Source organism: Muntiacus reevesi, chromosome X (assembly GCF_963930625.1).
Source record: "Muntiacus reevesi chromosome X, mMunRee1.1, whole genome shotgun sequence".
Classification (NCBI taxonomy): domain Eukaryota; kingdom Metazoa; phylum Chordata; class Mammalia; order Artiodactyla; family Cervidae; genus Muntiacus; species Muntiacus reevesi.
The window spans coordinates 101,807,545-101,827,400 of NC_089271.1; the positions used below are offsets into that span (position 1 = coordinate 101,807,545).

Sequence of the window (19,856 nt, forward strand, 5' to 3'; positions counted from 1 at the left end):
CGAGCATCTTCCCCAGCCTAGGTCCTGCGCGAGGACCTGGGCAGGTGTGGCTGCATGTGGGGCCCCTCAGCGCTTTCCGCTGAGGCTTGTGTCTTCTTTTCAGTTTCCTTTTACTCCTCCAAAGGGGATGGCCCAGGTCATGCCAGGGGAAAGGTGAGCACTACAAGGAACCCACCACACAACTGGCTGTACTCACAGTGTCCACCCCCTCCTACCATCACAGAAGGCGCAGGGCTGTTCCACAGTACAGCCCTTAGATACCACCTCCATTTCCCTCACAGGAGCTCCAGGAACCAGTTGGTGAAGGCAGAGGTCTGAAGCCTCTGTCCTGAGTTCAGAGAGCAGAGGAGGTCCAGGCAGTATCAGGAGTCAAGGTGAGAGGGTGACCTGAAGTGAACCAGAGTATTCCAGAACAGAGCGGGGGCCCCAGAAGACCCCGATTCCTCCCACTTTGTTGGACCCGGAAATCTCAGGCTATGCTGACTGCACCCTGGGGAGCCACCTCCCTTCCTCCTTCGGGTAACCAGGGGACTGGCCTCCCAGGAGGAGCGTTCCTGTGAGGTCTGAAGCACCGCTTAAGGCGAGAGCTGTAAGTGACCTGTGTCATACATCCAGGATGCGTTTCTTAGGCGAGGTCGCTCACACTTCCTCTCTCGTGGAGGCCCTTTGTCCCAGTCTGTACCTCTGCCTCACTTCTGTGTCTTGTTTGACCTCAGGCATTGTGCTCGTGGTTGAGATGAGTGAGGTCAGCAAGCCCGAGGAAGACCTTCAGGACCCAGGCTAGGCACAGGGCCCTGTTGAGGTGCCACTCTTGGAGGCTGAGGTGGACAAGTCCACATCCCACTTGGCCTCCTATGCCCTAGCATCCTCCTCTGCTACTGTGGAGGCCTTGCCCCAAGAAATTCTGGATGGGATGATGGCTAACCTGCTGAAGTTCTTGCTCCTCAAGTATCGAGCCAAGAAGATGACCTCCCAGGCGGAAATGCTGAATAAGGTCCTCAGGGATAACCAAGAGCACTTCCCGGTGGTCTTCGGGGAAGTCTCAGAGTGTCTGCAGCTGGTCTTTGGCGTGGATGTGAAGGAGGTGGACCCAGCGGAGCACACCTATATCTTGGTCCCCACCCTGGGCCTCACCTGCGATGAGATGCTGAGCGATGGGGAGGGCCTGCCCAAGGCCGGCTTCTTGGTGCTGGTCCTCAGCGTGATCATGCGGTGTGGAGACCCGGCCCCTGAGGAGGCGGTCTGGGGAGCAATCAGCAGGATGGGGGTGTATGTTGGGAGGGAGCACTGTGTCTTTGGGGAGCCCAGGGAGCTGCTGACCCAAGTGTGGGTGCGGGAGAGTTACCTGGAATACCAGCAGGTGCCTGACAGCCACCCTGCTTGCTATGAGTTCCTGTGGGGTCCCCAGGCCTATGTGGAGACCAGCAAGTGGCAAGTCATGACATTTTTGCTCAGGGTCAATCAAAGAGCTTTGAGGGCCTTCCCATTCCTGTCTGCAGAGGACGTGAGGGAGGAGGGCCAGTTGGGGGAACCAGTGTGTAGCATCTTTTGGTTCCTGTTCTCTATGATGACACGGGGATTCATCTCTGTTTTCTTTAAAACTTTTTCAAAGTTTGGTTTCAGAGAAGGTTGAAGAAACTTCAATATCTTAGCTTTGTGAATGATATTGATCCAAGTGTATTTGTGGTTACCCAGTTCAAAAACAAGAGTTTTGCTGTTTTGTAAAGGAGATTGGGAAGTCTTCCATTTTGTTTTGTGGTCCTGAACATAATACAATGGAATAGAAATTAGAACTGTTTTGAAATCTTGAATTTACATAGCAATAGTATTTAATGGAGAAGAATTAGATAATAAAAGGAATCATAGTGAATTCATGCTTATGTCCTTCTTGTCTGTCATTCACAATAACTAAATGATCTCAGTTAATTGAATTTTCCTGGGTTATTAAAGTAGCAGACAATCTGAGATCCCTGCTCACTGGCTCAGTTATTCCAAAGACGTTTATAGATTCTCTGCTCCGGGATAGGCCGTGTTAGCAGTGGGGACACCAGGAGAAGCAGGACACTCCCACACTTACAGCAATGGTCCAGGAGTTGCAGTCACATGAGGTTTGTCTTGGGGGTGAGGGGAATCTCTGAAACGGATCATTGCTGTGAGGTGTCCTTTTGCTTCTTGGATAAACCCCAGAGAGATCTCTTTCTAGGGCAGGCTGGAAGGGGTCCTGGCTCTTGTCCCGTATCTGTTGACCACAGGGATGAAATAGGTGTTTTCTATCCACCATCTGCTAGGAATCCTAGAGAAATGTGAATCTTGCTCTTTGATATATGGCCCAGTATTTCCTGTGCTAGCCCTCTTGTCTCTGCCTTGGGAAGCTGATTACCAAGTACATTGAAATAACAGATTCGTTGGTCATCTGGACCTTATTATTTTCACTTGTGAGCATGGTCTAGATTTCATTTGGATGAAATGAGTGAAGAGAAGCTGCAAAAGTGGACAGGACCTGCTGTGTGACTAGAATCCTGGGATCTTTGAGTGAGCTCTGCCCCGCTGGAAACACTGCTCTCCACACCGAAATACACACAGAGACTGGAATTGATATACATTTTCCGGGAGAAAAACACAGAACAGCAATTCTGAGTGGTTTTCTATTCCATTTCTAATTAAGCTGCCAATTCTCTGAGGTGTCCTGAAAACAAAACAATTTCCAGCGGAGAGAGGGACAGAGTCTAAGATCCGAATAGCATGAGAAGTAAGTACTAGCCTGTAAAAATGTAACATCTGCCAGCATCCCTGAGTTCAGGCAGGTTCATAAGTGTGGAGGCAGCAGAGACCCAGGTTAAGGCTGTGCCTGGCATGAAAAGGCAGGAGTGACGTCCGGGCCTAAGGAGGTGGTGAGATCACTGCAGTGGGCCTGGGTCAAGTTCAGCATCCTCTCCTTATCCTTTTTGTGTTTCTGTTCCCTGGCCTTGATGCGGTCCATCCTGCACAACAAAACACCAGCAGAAATGCCAAGAACACGCCCACAGTTACCTACACACTTATGCACACAGCCTACACCGACAGTTACCTATACACTTTTATCCAAAATCGTGGATAGTGTGGCAACAGTTGGGACTTGTGGATGGTTGCTTGTTAGCAACAAGTATCTCTTTGTTTCTTTTATTCTCCCAGATTTTGCATTCTTCTTAAAAAAAAAATACTGCCTACCTCATAGAGTTGTGAAGATCAAGTGAAAAGATGTATAAATGTGAGAACTGTTTTGTAAAGAGAAAATTGCTACTTGAACATTCTCCAGTGTTCTATCAGACCCCACAAGTCTTCTGTGTGTCACATCTAATCTCTTATTGGATCTGGGAAAATGTATTGTAGCTTTTTGTCTGTTTATTCAGGAAATCTGTTCAGAAACTGCAGTGTTTAGCTTCATCTCCCACACATACTCTCTTGAAAAATATCATTTATTTTTTTTTAATTAAAAAAATGTGGCCTCTTTGTGAGGCAATGTGGTACATACACATAATGGAATATTACTCAGCTAATAAAAATAATGCATTTGAATCAGTTCTAATGAGGTGGATGAAACTGGAGCTTATTATACAGAGTGAAATAAGTCAGAAAGAAAAACACTAGTACAGTATATTAATGCATATATAAGGAATTTAGAAAGATGATAACAATGACCTTATATGTGAGACAACAAAAGAGACACAGATATAAAGAACAGATTTTTGGACTCTGTGGGAGAAGGTGAGAGTGTGAAGATTTGAGAGAATCATGCATGAGACAGGGCTCTCAGGGCCAGTACATTGGGATGACCCAGAGGGATGGGATGGGGAGGGAGGTGGGAGGGGGGTTCTGGATGGGGGACACATGTACACCCATGGCTGATTCATGTGAATGTGTGGCAAATCCACTACAATATTGTAAAGTAATTAGCCTCCAATTAAAATAAATAAATTAATTTACAAAAAAATTTTTTTGGCCTTACTGTGCAGCATGTGGGATCTTAATTCCCAGATCAGGGATCAAAACTCTGCCCCACTCCTGCAGTAGAAGTCTGCTGGACTACCAAGAAAGTCCTAAAATATTTCATTTCCTGGTTTCTTAAAATTCTAAATGTATGGCCCAAGTTTTAAAACTGATTTAAGCGACATTTCTGCTTTGGGCAGTTTAAATATTTTCTTTATTTGTTTGTAATTAGCAATGATCATTGCCTTCATTCTTTTTTTTTTTTTATTCTGACTTCTCATTTGAGGAAATGGAAAAATCCAGTGATGTAAATTATAGTAAAAGGTCTCACTTATGGGAAATTAGGAACACATACTACATGTGAGTTCAAACTTGCTATTTCTCTAGAGCTGATTTTGATAGCTAGAATCAGCAATATGAGTAGCTACACCATATAGTACTTTCATTATATATATTTTATATACCTCATATCTCTGATTATGAAAAAAGCCATGCCATGATATAATGTGATTCATATTGGCAAATAATTTTTGCACAGGGAAAGGAGCTGGGAAATGAGGTCAGGATGGAATGAAGTAGTCTTAGAAATGCAGGGAACTTTTCAGGTGGGCTGGCAGAGTCTCTCCATTTTCCTGGAGAAAGTGTCTAGGTTTTGAATTCTATGGCTATCAGCTCTTAAACCTGGCCCCAGACATGTGAGGCACTAGCCTTCCTCGGAAGTTCCACTTATTGCTAGAGATTTCACTCTAAAAAAATCATTATTTTCAGTGGGCTAATTCAAAAAGAAAAAGACTTCTCAGATCTCCTGGGTGGAGTTAGTCCATTACTTGAGTTCTCCAGAATGGCCCGGTGGGACAGGAGGCCATGAACTGGACATGGAAATGTGAGTGTATTTTTAGTGCCACCTCCGGTTAGTTGTGGGTTTTAAGTCATCTGCTACATGCATCAGTAGCTTCTCCCCAGACTGGGCTGTATTATCTCTAAAGATCCTTCTGAAGTGAGAACCCATGTACCTTCACTTCACCCATAGACACAATGGACTTCACTCTGAGTTAGTGTTGCTGGGAATGACCCAGTCTCATTCACTAGCTTGTTTAATATTTACCAGGATCAGGCAGAACTGAATCCTAATCTAAAACAGGAAACTGGAATTCAGAGAGTTTAGAGACCTGTTGGGGGTTCCAGAAGAAGCATCTAAACTAGGACCTGACACTGGTCTTGCCCATGGCAGCTCTTCCCCTCGCCCCAACTCCTCTGTGACCTCCTTCGGAAAATTTCCATGTCAGTTGACACAGAGCAAATACCTGGGCGTGTGAAGGTCACCACAAATGGCTTCTTTGGGGCTTGGGGCTCCCTGGGAGCCTGGATCTGGTGGGACAGGATCAGGCAAACCCCAAATGAAAGGGAAGTGTCCTTACTGCCTCTTCAGCTGGTCCATGGACTTTTTCTCCTCCTCGATTCTGGCCTTTACAGTCTTTACAATGGTGGTATGGAAAAGCTCAACCCCTCTAAAGGAAAGCCAGAAACAGAATGAATGAGCATTCTTATCGGTATTGGCCACTATCCCTGACAACAGTTACTAAGAGAAAACATTTCGGGCAGGCTGCTGCCTGGAGTCTCTGGGCTGGGACTGGAGATCCCAAGTCCCATCCAGAAGCCCCATCCCCATGGATGGGCTCACACAGCCTCCATCCTCCCCTGGGCAGAGTGGCTCCACCAGCTATACTCTGAACGGTAACAGGTGAGTATTTTTTCTCTACCTTCAGGAGTTTCTCCTTAAAATGGAGGCCACATGGGGGTGGGGGAAGATGTACTAGACTCTGGACCAACATGGTCTCTGCTTCTGTTCTGACTCAGGAGACCCCAAGGAGCTACTCCAGGACTGAGGTCTGGACCGAGGAGTTCAATGTCCAGTCTGTCTTTGAACTTCAAGAGTATCCTAGTCTTGGTTAGGTGTAACTCCCTCCAGAGTCTTCCTCTTTACTCTTCTGTTCTATATCTTAAAGCCTTGGATCACTTTTCCTGGAAAGAATGTGTCTTAATTCCTTGTGGGTTCTACAGGCAAACTCAGACAGCAGCCTGGGTGCAATGTCACTTCCCAGCAGGTTTCTTAGGAGAAATCCCTTGATTCCACAGCCTGACCCACCTGGATGCCAGGATCTTCAAGGCTTTTATATCCACCACCACATGCAGGAAATAGTAACTCATGAACACTCTTCTCTGCAGCAGGAGGGAGGCAAAGCACATGCTGTCCCAAATGATTCCCACCTCCCTACTGAGCAGTTTACACGAGGAGTCGTCATCAGCTGGGGGAGGGGAAAAGAAAAAGAAAAAAATTAAAATGAATACTCATTTTCATTGTTATTTTATAAGCTCTGTGATACAATCACACAGACATACGGGCAAACTTTCAAGACATTGAGTCCCTATGAAAGGATTTATTTGCAGCCAAGGGCACAAACTTCAAGTCTGGTAACAGCACCAGTTCAGAAGGCTGATCATAAGTGAGCTCTGCATACTCTAGGGCTCAGGAAGAAAGGCCAGGGAGAAATTGCATCTGTTTGTCCCAACACCATAGGGCATCTGGGCACAAATAAGACATGTTCTGGGAATGGGCCCTTCCCAGGGTGACTAGCAGAGTAGCTACAGTCTACTGGAAGAAGAGGTGCCAACAGCATGTCTGGCACCGCCCGCCCCCCCCGCCCCCCCCCCCCAGTCAGAACAAGCTCTAGTGCCTTCTTCATCCTCTGACCAGAAGGCAGGGCAGGGCGGGGGTGGGGGTGTGGGTGGGAGTGGAGGAGAGCCAGGTTCCAGGACCTATGGAGAACAGAGAGGGGGGTGGCGCTGTCCAGGGTGCTGACGCAAGAGGCACAGGGTGGGTGAGAATGGGAGTCCCGCCTCCATCAGGGAGGGAGTCTAACTGCAGACATTCTGCTGCTCCTCCCAACTGTCCACCCGGTGGGGCTTCTCTGAGCTTTGCGGTGGGGGCTCTGCAGGCAGAGCTCCTCTGATGATCCACCCAGCAGTCATAGGTTGTATGGGCATCTGTGACGCTTTCCATCATAAATACAGGAAGTTCAGGGAGTTGCTAAACACCTGCTTGGGGAGAGGGATGGGATGTTTGTAGAAGAAGATCAAAGATTATCTTGGAGCTGGAGGTGTCCTGACCACAGATACCCTGGAGGCACCAACCCACAGCTCCATGAAGACACTGAGTTGGGCATCCCTTCATCTCCTTCCTTCAGGGGCTTTGGCCCAGATATTTAAATTAGAACACTACTTCTGCCCTCCCTTCTCTGTCCCTCCATTCCCAAATCTGTTTTTCATACTCATGCATTTTGTATCCCTTGACTGTGCAGGCCAGGCTGAATGCTTGGATCAACCAGCAACTATTTCGAACCAATTTTTCAATATAGCCACATGCTCCTATCTGAAAAACAAATGGGAAAGGAGTATTCTGAAACTCTGCACTCAGAAAACAAGATTTATGTCTTGCAATCCCAACACATGCAGGAATTCCCTACAGCTCAGTGCTTTGATGGCTCCTAAAATCCAGTCCCACCCAGTAAAGCACCTGATGTTTCACTTCTGGGAGTTAAACCCAAGGAGCAAGGAGAAGCCTCAGCATGGTGCTCTCTGCACTAGGAACTACCTCTCTTTTCAAAGAGGATACTTAGAGCATCATAGGAACAAGCCTGACTCTGCAATAGCCAATGGGTGAGCACTAATCCAGGATTCATATTTGGGCAGAGACAAACCTAGACAGCATATTAAAAAGCAGAGACATCACTTTGCCAACAAAGGTCCATATAGTCAAAATTATGGTTTTTTCCAGTAGTCATGTATGGATGTGAGAGTTATGCCATAAAGAAGGCTGAGCACTGAAGTATTGATGCTTTTGAGTTGTGGTGCTGGAGAAGACTCTTGAGATTCCCTTGGACAGCAAGGAGATCAAACCAGTCAATCCTAAAGGAAACCAACCCTGAGTATTCATTGAAAGTACAGATGCCGAAGCCCCAATACTTTGGCCACCTGATGTGAAGAGCTGATTCATTGGAAAAGACCCTGATGCTGGGAAAGATTGAAGGCAAGAGGAGAAGGAGACAACAGATGATGAGATGGTTGGATGGTATCACTGACTCAATGGACATGAGTTTGAGCAAACTCCCTGGGTGATAGTGAAGGGCAGGGAAGCTTGATGTGCTGCAGTCCATGGGGTCTCAAAGAGTTTGACAAGCCTGGGCACCTAAACAACAACAGAAAAGTGAAGACCAGGTCTGAAACCCAGGTTTACAGAATGAATAAGTGAATCAGTGGATTTCACAGTCACACACTTTCCAGGAACAGCTCTTGGAAGGGATCAGTTACCAGGCGCCAGTCTCTGCCCATCAGACTGACTTCAGGAGAAACCATGACCTCCTGTCCTGCCTCACCCCCTGCCCGACAACTCTCAACACCACCCCACAGGCAAACATGCACTGCTGGAGTCCAACTGAGGAATAAAAATAACTTTTACTGCCAACTAGAAATTTAACCATTCACATGGACTGGAGAAAAACTAAATTCTTCAAAGACACACTCACGGTTACAGAGACTTGGCTTCCCCAGACCTCTAAACACAGCAATGTATGTGCCTCCCCACACCCAAAGTCAAAAACTTGCCAGGAGAATTGCCTGGCAGGCTCATCTTTAAGTACCAGGAAGGGGAGAAGCAGGAAGTCATAAATCACTGGTTTTTTATTTCTATTTTAATTAATTTTAATTGGAAAATAATTGCTTTGCAATATTGTGTTGGTTTCTACCATATATCAACATGAATCAGCATATATATATATATATATATACACACACACACATATATATACATATATATATATATATATATATATATATCCTCCTTGAAACTCATTCTCACCTCCCACTCCATTCAACCACTGTCCTTCTAATGCTCTATCAGTTACAGCCATGAGCAGCAGGCCCTGAGATTGAGTTTAAATCAGAGCTAGAGGTGGATTAACTCCAGCTCCTGAAAGGTCACTGTTTAATTTCTTGACAGAATACATAGCTTAAAAGGTATCTTTGTGGCTTAAAATTTTCACGCAATTCTGGGATGACCCGTGTGCAGTTTATCTACCAGGGAGGGGCCACACTGTGACCTGGAAAGTAGAAATTTAACAGAGAACTGGCCATGTTCTGTGGACAGGAGGTGTTGGTCTCAATCCTGAACCATCTTAGCTGTTTTTGAGTCAAGACACCAGTGCTTAGGGCAGCTATGAAGCTCCTGTGTCCACCTATGCATCAGGGCATCATAAAACACCTGCACCTTTGGGAGCCTGTCCCTCCCATCTGTACCCCACACAGTGTGGTGAAAAACCTTGTCCATTCTATCAATATTTACACTTGCATGGTGCTTTCCTGGTAAGAAAGTTGGTTTCAGCCAACAGAATATAATTTGTGAAGACATCCCATGATTATTTCAACTCATAAAGGGCCACATGCAGCCTGTCCTGGAGAGATATCCAATTGTTCCTCAGAAGGGATAGATTTTAATTGAGAAAATACATTGTAGAGTTTTTCCCCCTACAAATACATATTTTCTTGTCCTTGAGAGGGTAGAAGTGAGCAAAAAGGATTCTGCTTAAAACGGCAAAGCAAGGAGTAATAAACCATCATTCCAATTCTGAGTTTGCCAGCATCCTATTTGGGGCTTTTAAGAGAGCAGCATGAGGGGCTGAGGGCTTTCTGTAACCACCCAATGGGTCATTTGCTCTGAGGCTGGGACCACAAATGTGTTACACGGCACGAGCCACTTACTGACAGTATGTTTTTTGTTGTGATCATGAAGACGTTGTAAGCAATCAGTCAGTCCCAGTAGCACGGGATGCTCTTGATGGGTTTCAGCAGCAAGTTGCCCCCGAAGAGCAGGAAGTAGAAGCAGGCCACCACATAGCCCATGCAAAAGTTGCTGATGTGGGTCGTCCCAGTGATGAAGATGATAATGAGCACGAACCAGAAGAGGTAACTGAAGATGACCACCATAGATATGTCCAGGTATGGCCTGGACAACGAAACCAAGAGACAACACAGACTGCAGCACAGATGAAGTTGGGAGGTTCTAGTCGAGGAAGGGAATGCATTCACACATCCTCCTCCTGACTTGGCCTGGAGGCACAGGCCAGACAGGCACTCTGATCACTGGATGGTCCACGTGTAATCCTTGCCCAGTTAGTGACAGACAGAGCAGTACTTTGTGAAAACACCGTGTGCACTTTTATTATCATCAAACTGGGGCCAAACTTCCCACAAGCAGCAACATTCTCTGCCTAGTACCTGAAGAGTCAGACATGACTGAGTGACTACCACTTTCACTTTTTTACACACCAACATGGAGTTTGCAGGCTCTGTAAGCACTCTCTCTGCACTTCCCTGGGCTGAGCCAAGATCCCTTCTGTGGGACCACTCCTCACTCTGCAGACAGGCAGATGCTCAGGCCCTGTCCTCCCCCAGTGATGGAGCTCCAGGAGCTTCCCCAGCTGGGTATCAGCTGACAGACATTGTGCTTACAAGTCGTGTCCTGTCTGGATTCATTTGCTCAGAGGATCTCGGCTTTGGAGGCTTTGCTTGGTTGTTTCTCTTCCTAAGTGGGGAGAAGCACAGAAGCACCAATTGTGCTATCAGATACTTGATAACTGAGTTGTTGTTTTGTGGAAGCTCTTAAGTCGTCTCTGATAAAATAGGTTCTACACTGTTTTCAGCATGGTTAGAGAATAAATGGTCCCTAGAAGAATGCTGGTGATGGACAAGGTGATGGAGTTGGTGACAGAGAGGGAAGGCTGGCATGCTGCAGTCCATGGGGTTGCAAAAAGTCGGACATGACTGAGTGACTGAACTGAACTGAGAAGAAAGCTGTCACAGAAGTGGACTTTTGGACTGTACTCTTAGGCTAAAATACTCAACACTTTTGAATAGTTCCATGATTTTTCTCTAAACTATGTTTCACTCATCCTTGATGTCACACACACTGGAGAATGCATAAGATGTGAGTGTTTCTCAGCATCCCACGGTCACACAGGCAACGTCAGTGATTCAGTCCTGGTGGGATCTGAACACCCATAGTCCTCCTGATGTGTGTGACTTGAAGTTGGTGGAACTAGGCTGCTGGCATGTTTGAGTGTGAGTGTGTATGTACTTGTGTGCACATGTTTGTGCACTGTGGGCTTTCCATCCATTTTTCTTCCCTGCCTGCAGCTGTGAATCCCCCTGTAGGAGCTCCAGCCCTCACTCCTCAGCCTGACCTGCTGTGGGTTCAGAAATCATAAAACTAAGCCTGTGGAAACAGCATGGAAACACCAGCCAACATGCCCCGGGGAGGACCTCTGGGGGCCCTGGGAGCATGTGAGGCCCAGGCTGTCCTGGGGTTCAAGGGCATCTGCTCCCCAGAACTGCCCTAGGCATGTCCATGGAAGATGGAGGATAACAAGGAGGTTTGACCTCCAGATCACCAAGCCATCTGGCCCTGGGATTCTTGGCTTCATGGTGCAATCAGCGGGTCAGTGCCCAGGAAAGGCAGGGGAGCTGGAGGCATGGACTTCGGGGTCATGCCTTCTCAGGGGCTGCCCGCGGGTGGCCGCATTACTTGCAGTGGATGAAGTTGGGCATGGGGTTGTGCTGGCTGAATGAGGCCACGTCCAGATTCAGGCAGATCTCTACATTGTCACCTGCCACGATCCATATGGCAGCCTTATTCTTGTCCTCAAAGATCTGTCATTGCAGCGAGGCACACAGGAGCAGCATGAAATCATCTGGTGGAACAGAAGCATCTGTGGTCTGGCCTTGTCCTTCCAGCTACCCTGTCCAGTCTGTAGGTCTATGTCCATGGTGGCAGCAAGAAGCAACTGCTTCCCCCAGACCAGGCCCATCCACCCCTACAGCACCCCCAAAAGGTGAGTGCATACAGGTGTTTGGGGCTGGATAGTGGGGGTATGTGGCAGGAGATAAAATTACTAAAGTGAAAAAAGTGTTTGGAATGCTAACACGGTATTAACTCTGCAGACATAACAGGGCCGACCAGCCTGTCCAGACTGTATGTGCAGGGGTGTGGTGGGAGGGGGGGCAGGAATGCACCACTAGGGAAAGATGATCAGGTGGGACCCCAGCTCCCCACTTACACAAGAGGAACACAAGTTTGGGCCAAACGATGAAGTCAGGGAAGTACAGCCACTTGACGATATTGTCATTGAAGCTGGCACCCTTGAACTTCCAGGGGTGGTCTGCAGGGGGTGGAGTGGGAGGAGCTGGTCAGGGAGCCCCTCATGCCCTTGAGTTCCCTCCTTCCCAGCGCCAGCACTGGTGTGGGGGAGACTCACCTCGGCAGGGGGCAGGGGGGATGCCGGTGCAGATGAAATACTGGAAGGTGATGGTGCAAGCCAGGAAGCAGCAGTACTTGGGTGGATCAAATCTCCGTGATGGCCTTCCTCCCGTGCTGGTACAGGATGGCAATCAGCCAGCGGGCGTGAATCACAGTGTAGAAGTCTATGCACTGGTCGATCACGTTAGCTGACATGAGAAAACAGATTTGCATGAGGATGAAAGAGGCAAGCTGCAGAGCAGGGGACAGGCACTGAGTCCTGGAGACTCTCCACCAGGCCAGGAACCCTGCCATGGAAGCTCCCCCCAGACCCCTGGATCCCAAGGAGGCAGAAACCAGGGTGTGGAGACGTGCCACAAAGCCCTAGTGGCCACCTGGCTGAAAGCAGCCACTGGAATTTTCAGAGAAAAGAGAAAGAAAACAGCTCAGCAAGGAAACTCACCTCCAGACCAAACTTGTGGAAAAAGTAATTGATGAAATACTTGGCACAGTTAACAAGTCCATCATCCAGCGGAGTCTTGTGATGTTGTGGAAGATGGTTTTAGAGAAAGGGGGTCAAAAGGTTGTTCTGACTTTGGTAATACTCCTGATGGTGGTAGATGGTGACCTCGAAGGCCAGAATGGCCAGCATCAGCAGGTTGTTCTAGAAAACAAGAAAAATACATGTGTTGCCACGTGGTCATTTACAGTCTCCTCAAAAAGCCATCTAATTTCACTGTGGGTGTCTAAAGGGACAGTGTGTGATCAGATCCCACATCCATGAAATAGTCTTGACTTTAATGCTCATTTTCCCTGTTTTGTGGTAACAAGGGTAGAGTCATCTCCAGTTTGCAAATCAGGCTAATTTTCACGATAACAGGATTTAGAACCTCTATACCAATGACTGGCCATGGTCACACCAGATCCAGAAAAAGTACCACCGAACCAGACAGCTGGGTCCAGTTATTCAGAAGGGTTGTCCAGTCTTCTCTTTAACGAAATGTGAGAAAATCTCATACAGCATCCTACAGGGACCCTGGGAAAGAGACTGAGCTGCAGACTGGGGCTCAACTTAGCAAGTTTTGAACACAGTACCTCTAAAAGCTGGCTAGAGAGAGCAGTAGAGTGAAAAATATGCTGACCATACTACAAAATAATAATATAAAATAGGTGACATTTATGTGCCAGACATTATTCTAATCACACCTTGCAAATATTGAGTTGGTTTTATCCTTGTAACAGCTCTTAATGGTAGACATCATTTGTATGTTGCAAACAATATTGGTCATATGAGCAAAAAACCAGAAATCTACACCAAGAGAGAGAGGAGATGCTTAGTACACTTTCAAACTCCAGGAGTTGAGTACAAAGGCTTTAATTACATTATCAGCATAATCCATCAAAGTAAAATGCTCAAACTATCCATCATAGTAACATGTGAATAATCTGAAGTATATTGCTTTCCTTATGTTTGTTACAACTATTTGCAATCAGAATTCATTTTTCAAAGACACGCTCTTTATATGTGGCTACTTCTAAACATAATAGATGCCATTGATTAAAATATGTAGAATTTAGAGAGCAAACATTTCTTGTCATGCTACACTTACTTCTCAGAAATAATTACTCTGACCATTTGTTGTAATTTACTCAATATTTTTTCTTTGTGCCTACAAGACATCATTCTATGTATCCTGTTTTGAAGTTTGCTTTTTTTCAACATTATAATATATTTTGGATATATTTCAGTGTCTGATAATATCATCAATCTACCTCAGTCTTTGAGTGGTTTCATAACATTCCAGTGAATATATTTGTCATACTCTATTCAACGAATCTCAATTTACTCAGCTGATTTCTTTACAGCACAGTTCAATACCGATTTTAATATTCACTCATGTGTTTTGGAGATGACTTAAAACCCCATGTAAAAGGATGAGGCTGCTCTCAAAGGTGAGGTGAGTGGTCTCCAGGGAAAGGGCTGCAGAAGTGAACTTGGCAGAGGCAATGCTAAGGATGAGGAAGCCTTACCCTCAGGTAGACGAGCAGAGGAGACGACTTCCTGAGGCCCATTCATTCCGTGGGGTCAATGGGTGCACTGTAGAACAGAGACAAGTTCAGCTGGTGCAGGGGTATTTTCATCTGGTTTTCATTTGCCTGAAAAGAAGAAAGGAGTAAGAGATAGCCCCGCAGTCAGGAGAGTTCAGACTAGTCTCCTTCAGCTTTAAGCAAATGGACTCAGTGATGGGGAGGGAGGACCCACTTCAGAAGGAGCCAGCATTAGGAGAGACAGAGTCAGGACACCTCCAACTCACTGAACCAATGAAAGCCTGATGGTGAGTGCTGGGGGATGTGGGCCCCCCGAGGTCTGCCTGCCTTCCCTGAAGGCCAGGCAAGGAGACCCCCGTCTCCAAGGCTCGCCAACGGACAGATCACAGAGAAGTTCTCAGGCTTGATGGTCTGCAGCTGGTACAGCATCTTACAGATGATGATCACATATGTCCAGACAGTGCAGACACTGGAGGCCAGACAGCGGAGCTTGGCGTATGGCAGAGTGAAATCCCAGGAAATCCGAAACACGTAGTTGAACAGAGACACTTGAGAATACAAAATTGGAATTGCAGACAGAAATATGTCACATGGCACAACATCTAAAAACCTAGATGTTTTTAGGCAACTTGACTGATTCAGTTCCTCTGAACTGAGCAAAGGCTGGCTGAACTCTTATGTATAAGAAACAGCCATGGGTGTTAAGATATACATTTTGTATGCAGACAGGTGTACAACCAGGTGATATTAAGTAACATCACAATGGGAAACTACAGAGGTGAACAGGCTTCTGGGAGGACACCCGGGGGATCCTTGGCTCAACCTGGAGTTTAAGGAACCTCTCTTGGGAGAGAACACACTTGAGCGGTGCCCTTAAGCGTGGGGACCTTAAGTCCGAGCGGTCTGGGGCTCCAGCTTGAGCAGACGCCTGGCTGGTCTGGCCTGAAGACAGAACAGTGTCACTTGCCTCCTTCATGGACACCCAGATGATGTAGGAGGATATGATCTTGATGATGTGCAGCTCCAGGATCCACCACAGGGACGTCTGCAGCTGGTAGAAGCCCTCCAGGAACCACAGAAGCAACACTGTGAGGTGGTCAATCACCAAGTATCAATTGTTCCTCAGATCTGCAAGGCAGGACATGTGTGTAGTTGTAAGTGGAAACCTGACCTGTATGGATTGTTCCCACAGTTTCTAGCTCTCTGTCTGGGTCAAGTATATAATTGAGCATATAGTGAATATATATTTTATTATATACTTATATTGAGTATATATTTTATTCACTCGGAGCAAGTCAGCGTTTTGTTTCCTCCACCTGTGAGTCAGCATCCGAGCGGTTCCTGGGCGGGCAGCTTACCTGACATCTCCTCCTCCTCTTTGTCCTCCTCATCCTCATCCTCATCCTCGCTGTCCCTGCCAGGCCCACCCTTCTTGGCTTTTGCAGGGCATCCCCCCCAGTGTCTCCTCCCCAGACCCAGCCAGCTGTTTGACTTCTGCTACCTCCAGGCTGGCAGTCAGCTTCATCATGGCGAAGTCCAGAAGGCTTCACTCGGGGAGGGCCAGCCTGTTGGCAGAGAGCAGCAGAGTCAGGGAGGGAAGGGCATTGGGAGCTGAGAGTGAGGGGCATGTGGAGGAGGATGAACAAAATGGAAGTCACTATGCAGCCTGGCATGTGGGCTTGTCAGTGTCTGGTCACTTTTTATTTTTTAAAGCTCTTTCTAAAATATGAACTGTAAACTCAGCTTTGGTGAGCTCTTTCAATTCAGATTCTAGTGATGAGTCAGTCATGAGAGCTATCAACACCTAAACTTGACATTTTTTTCCCCTCAGGAAAAAATGGTCAGAGTTTAGGATGGAGAAGCATAAAATGGCATCCTGTAGAGCAAGAATTTCAAGGCTTCACAGAGGCACTTACTCATTGTGGTGGATTGGTAAGTTTTTCTTGATGCTGCTCAAAGTAATGGAAATAGAAAGAAAAAAAAGGAGATGAGAACAGAAGAGTTATAAGGAGAGTCAGAGATCACACATCATGCTACAGTCTTCTACTGGGTGCAGGGACCCTAACACCATGTGCATTCCAGGATGGCGGCCACAGTGTGTTTTGACTGGGGGCCCTGAGCTGGGCAGCTGATCTGAGAGTGAACGGCGCTGCAGTGGTAAAGGGCAGAACGCAGAGACTACTAAGGTAAGACAGGTCATGCTTTCTTAGAAACATGGCAAACCATCCCCTAGGAATCAAGTCATTCACAGTTTAAGGAGGGATTTTTTTTTTTTTTTAATTCTCAGATAATGTGTAATGTTGGGCAAGCTTTGCATGGACTAATCTCATCCTGTGGCCATCTGAAGCATTATGCAGTGGATGCAAATGCTTCCAGGGGTAAGAAGCCTGCAACACACCCCATCCTTGGGCACCAGGTAAGCTGCCAGACCAGATCTCCTGTGAAGAGTGCAGGAGCGCGGCTGAGGGGGCTGTAGCCTTAGGGAGCTCAGCGACTCTCAGGAGTCCAGCTTAGCTCACAGCAAATAGTAATGAGTATGATCTTGCTCCTCAATTTTTAAAGAGCATATCTTTTTATTCATATTCAAATGAATGCTTGAAGGAACGTTTCTGGGCAATAAAGTAGACATTAGGAAAAGGCTTATTACAGATAATGCAGGTAGTCCTCCTCATTTGCAATAAAGTATTCATTTCAACCTGACTGTCACAAGACAGGCATTGACTAATGTTATTGTATCTGTAATACTGCGGGCTCTGAGTCAATTTCACATCTCTGGAATTTTACTTTTTTTTTTTTTTAACAAAATGTAGAAGTCTAGCTAGATAAAAATCTAAGCTCATATGCAACTTGTTGGTTTTGTATTTAAAATGCCTGTGATATTGGAGAACTGTGGTCAAGATTCTACATTGCCTTTGGACTTTCAGAGAGGTTCTCCTTCAAAAACAATTCCTTTTAGAGATGTCAAGCAAGTAGATCACAGAATGTCAGAAACAAATTGCTAATTTAATGAACAAAGAATGTTCTGAGGTCTGGCGGAATAAAGTGTGCTGACATGTACTTGCTTATTTTCTTTTCCTTTTCTTCTTATTGGATATATGCATACATATAGCTGATTCACATTGTTGTACAGCAGAAAGTAACACAACATTGTAAAACAACTATCCTTCAAAGTATAAATTAATTAAATCGTATAATTCCCCAAAAATTCACCTTATAGTTTGGCTTTGATGATCCACATTATAGCCAGATTTCCACATCATTATTTTCCACTTGTATGTACTTACTTATTTTCTTAAGATAGATAATTCACCTGAGAATATCTGTGTACCTAAACTGCATCTTATTGAAATTATGCATGGCTGGAGTTTCTACCTTAATGACACTGTGTGAATCCTTTCACTGTGCTTCCATTTTTCTCATAGCATTTTTCTGAGACAATCCAAAACAATGTTAAAAGCATGCTGTTTGGAATCAAAAAAATTTAGATTCAAGCCTCAACTAGACATCTTACTAACAAGGGCAATTGGCAAAGCTCCTTACTCTGTCTTTTATTTTAAAAAGATATTGAAATAGAGTTGATTTACTATGTGTTAATTACAACAATGTGATTCAGTTACACATGTACACAGGATCAGGTGTAATGGCCCTGATTTGTGTATATGTAGCAGAAATAACCATTGCTCCTGTTAAACTATTCTAAATCAGTCTGTTTACAAATTCAGTTGGAACTTCCTGCAATTTTTCACACCATCAGAATTTTATCAGTCAGCCACTGTCCTTAACACAGCCCTACCTCACATCTTATAAGGTCAAGTCTAAATTGTGATTGACCCAGAAGTCGGATATAGGTATGTCCCCTCTTTCATCAGAAATCCCATCTATAAACACATTATTCTCCTTATTAAACAGCACTGAGCATACAGAAATAAATTTGGGGAGGAAGAAAGCTTATTGACTCAATAAAAGTTTCACCCTATCATTCTAATCAAGAGAAGTCCCTTCAAAACTGGACATACTTCACATGCAGCCTTCAGAAGCACATGCTGTGCAGGGACAGAGGGTTTATTAGGTTGAGTGCTCCCTAGGGCACAGCTCTGACTTTTCTTAAAATGTGGGCATTCGGACAAAAATGAGAGTTCACTGGAAAGAAGATTGAGATAATGGTGGAATGCTTCAAGTTTTTAATTATTTTAGATAACTGCATCTAGGTCATTCTGAGAACTCCTGAGTCAGTTCAGGGTTGATGGGCATGGACTTTTCCTCAGAAGGAAAGCAGGAGGCCAACTCTGTACCATCAGCATCCTTGGCACATTGGTTCTAGGACCCCCATGGACATCAATACCTACGGGTGCTCAAGTCCCTTGTATAAAATGGTATAGTACTTGCTTGTAACCTATGCACATCCTCCTATATATTTTAAGTGATCTCTAGATGACTTGTAATACCTAATACTATTTGAATGCCATGGAAATAGTAACTGGCACACAGCAAATTCAAGTTTTGCTTTGGGGAACTTCCTGGATTTTTTTTTTAATGCTTTTGGTTGAATACATAGATGCAGAACCCACGGATACGAAGGGCTGAGTGTATAAGTTGTCAGAGCCCATCAAACCACTCCTGCCTCTTGGGCACCCCAGCCACCTCCTCTTAAAGCATATGGTCAAGACTTTATCAGAAACGCAGAGGGAGAGACAGACAGATACAGTGTGGTTCTTTATGTTAAGAGGGATAATACTGATATCGTTGCCCACAAAACCAGCCCCAAAGGGAACACACCTGGCCTCATTCCTCTTCCATAAAGATCTCCACAGAGATGCACTACGTTTCTTCACCTCCTTCTAGAAGTTCTGCCTCCTTAGGTCTGCTACTTGGTTATCAACCTTAGCATTCTACTTAAGAGGAAAGAGAGTGGAGTAGAAAACCTACAAATCTTTCCAAGAGTTATTTGTTAAGTGGATTAATTGCGAAATACGTGCTTCTATTACTTAAATTACTGACTTGATTACTTATGACATGAAGTTATGGGAGTGGATATTTTAATTCTCTCAATAAAGTAAGAAGAGCTTTGGTGAATTAGACCTGAAGACTCTTCTCTTTGGGCACTTGAGGATAACTCCACACACAGCAGGTGTCAAAGCTCACCCTCTGTTACCTGTGGTCATGAGCATGTGTTATCTCCCTGCCTGGGTGATGTGCATCTAAAGCACACTGCTCAACCTGGCTTTTTCATTTTTTTGGCAGAAGGCAAATATGTTGTGAAATCTGTCATGCAAAATACCATCCTTCTATATGATGCTCTTTTAAGTAGACTTATATTTGAAGAAATTGGTGTTTTAATTTTCTCTTAACCATAGATTGTTGTGCCTATTATCACTTCATTGAGGAATATTCACTAGTGGTTAAGCCCCCATTGTAGGTGAGATGTAGGCCCTGTGGTGGATTGTACAGGGACCCAGGGGCTGAGGGGCAGAGGCGGCAGGCGGGGGAGATAAGA

General features: G+C 45.5%; 2 pseudogenes; one reads left to right on the forward strand and one right to left on the reverse strand.

The window, feature by feature from the left end:
- The first annotated feature begins 736 nt into the window (after nt 1-736).
- Nucleotides 737-2,258, forward strand: LOC136154631 (melanoma-associated antigen 9-like; annotated as a pseudogene).
- Nucleotides 2,259-2,836: 578 nt separating this feature from the next.
- LOC136154632 (piezo-type mechanosensitive ion channel component 2-like) overlaps nt 2,837-19,856 on the reverse strand; it is a 51,474-nt pseudogene continuing 34,454 nt past the window's right edge.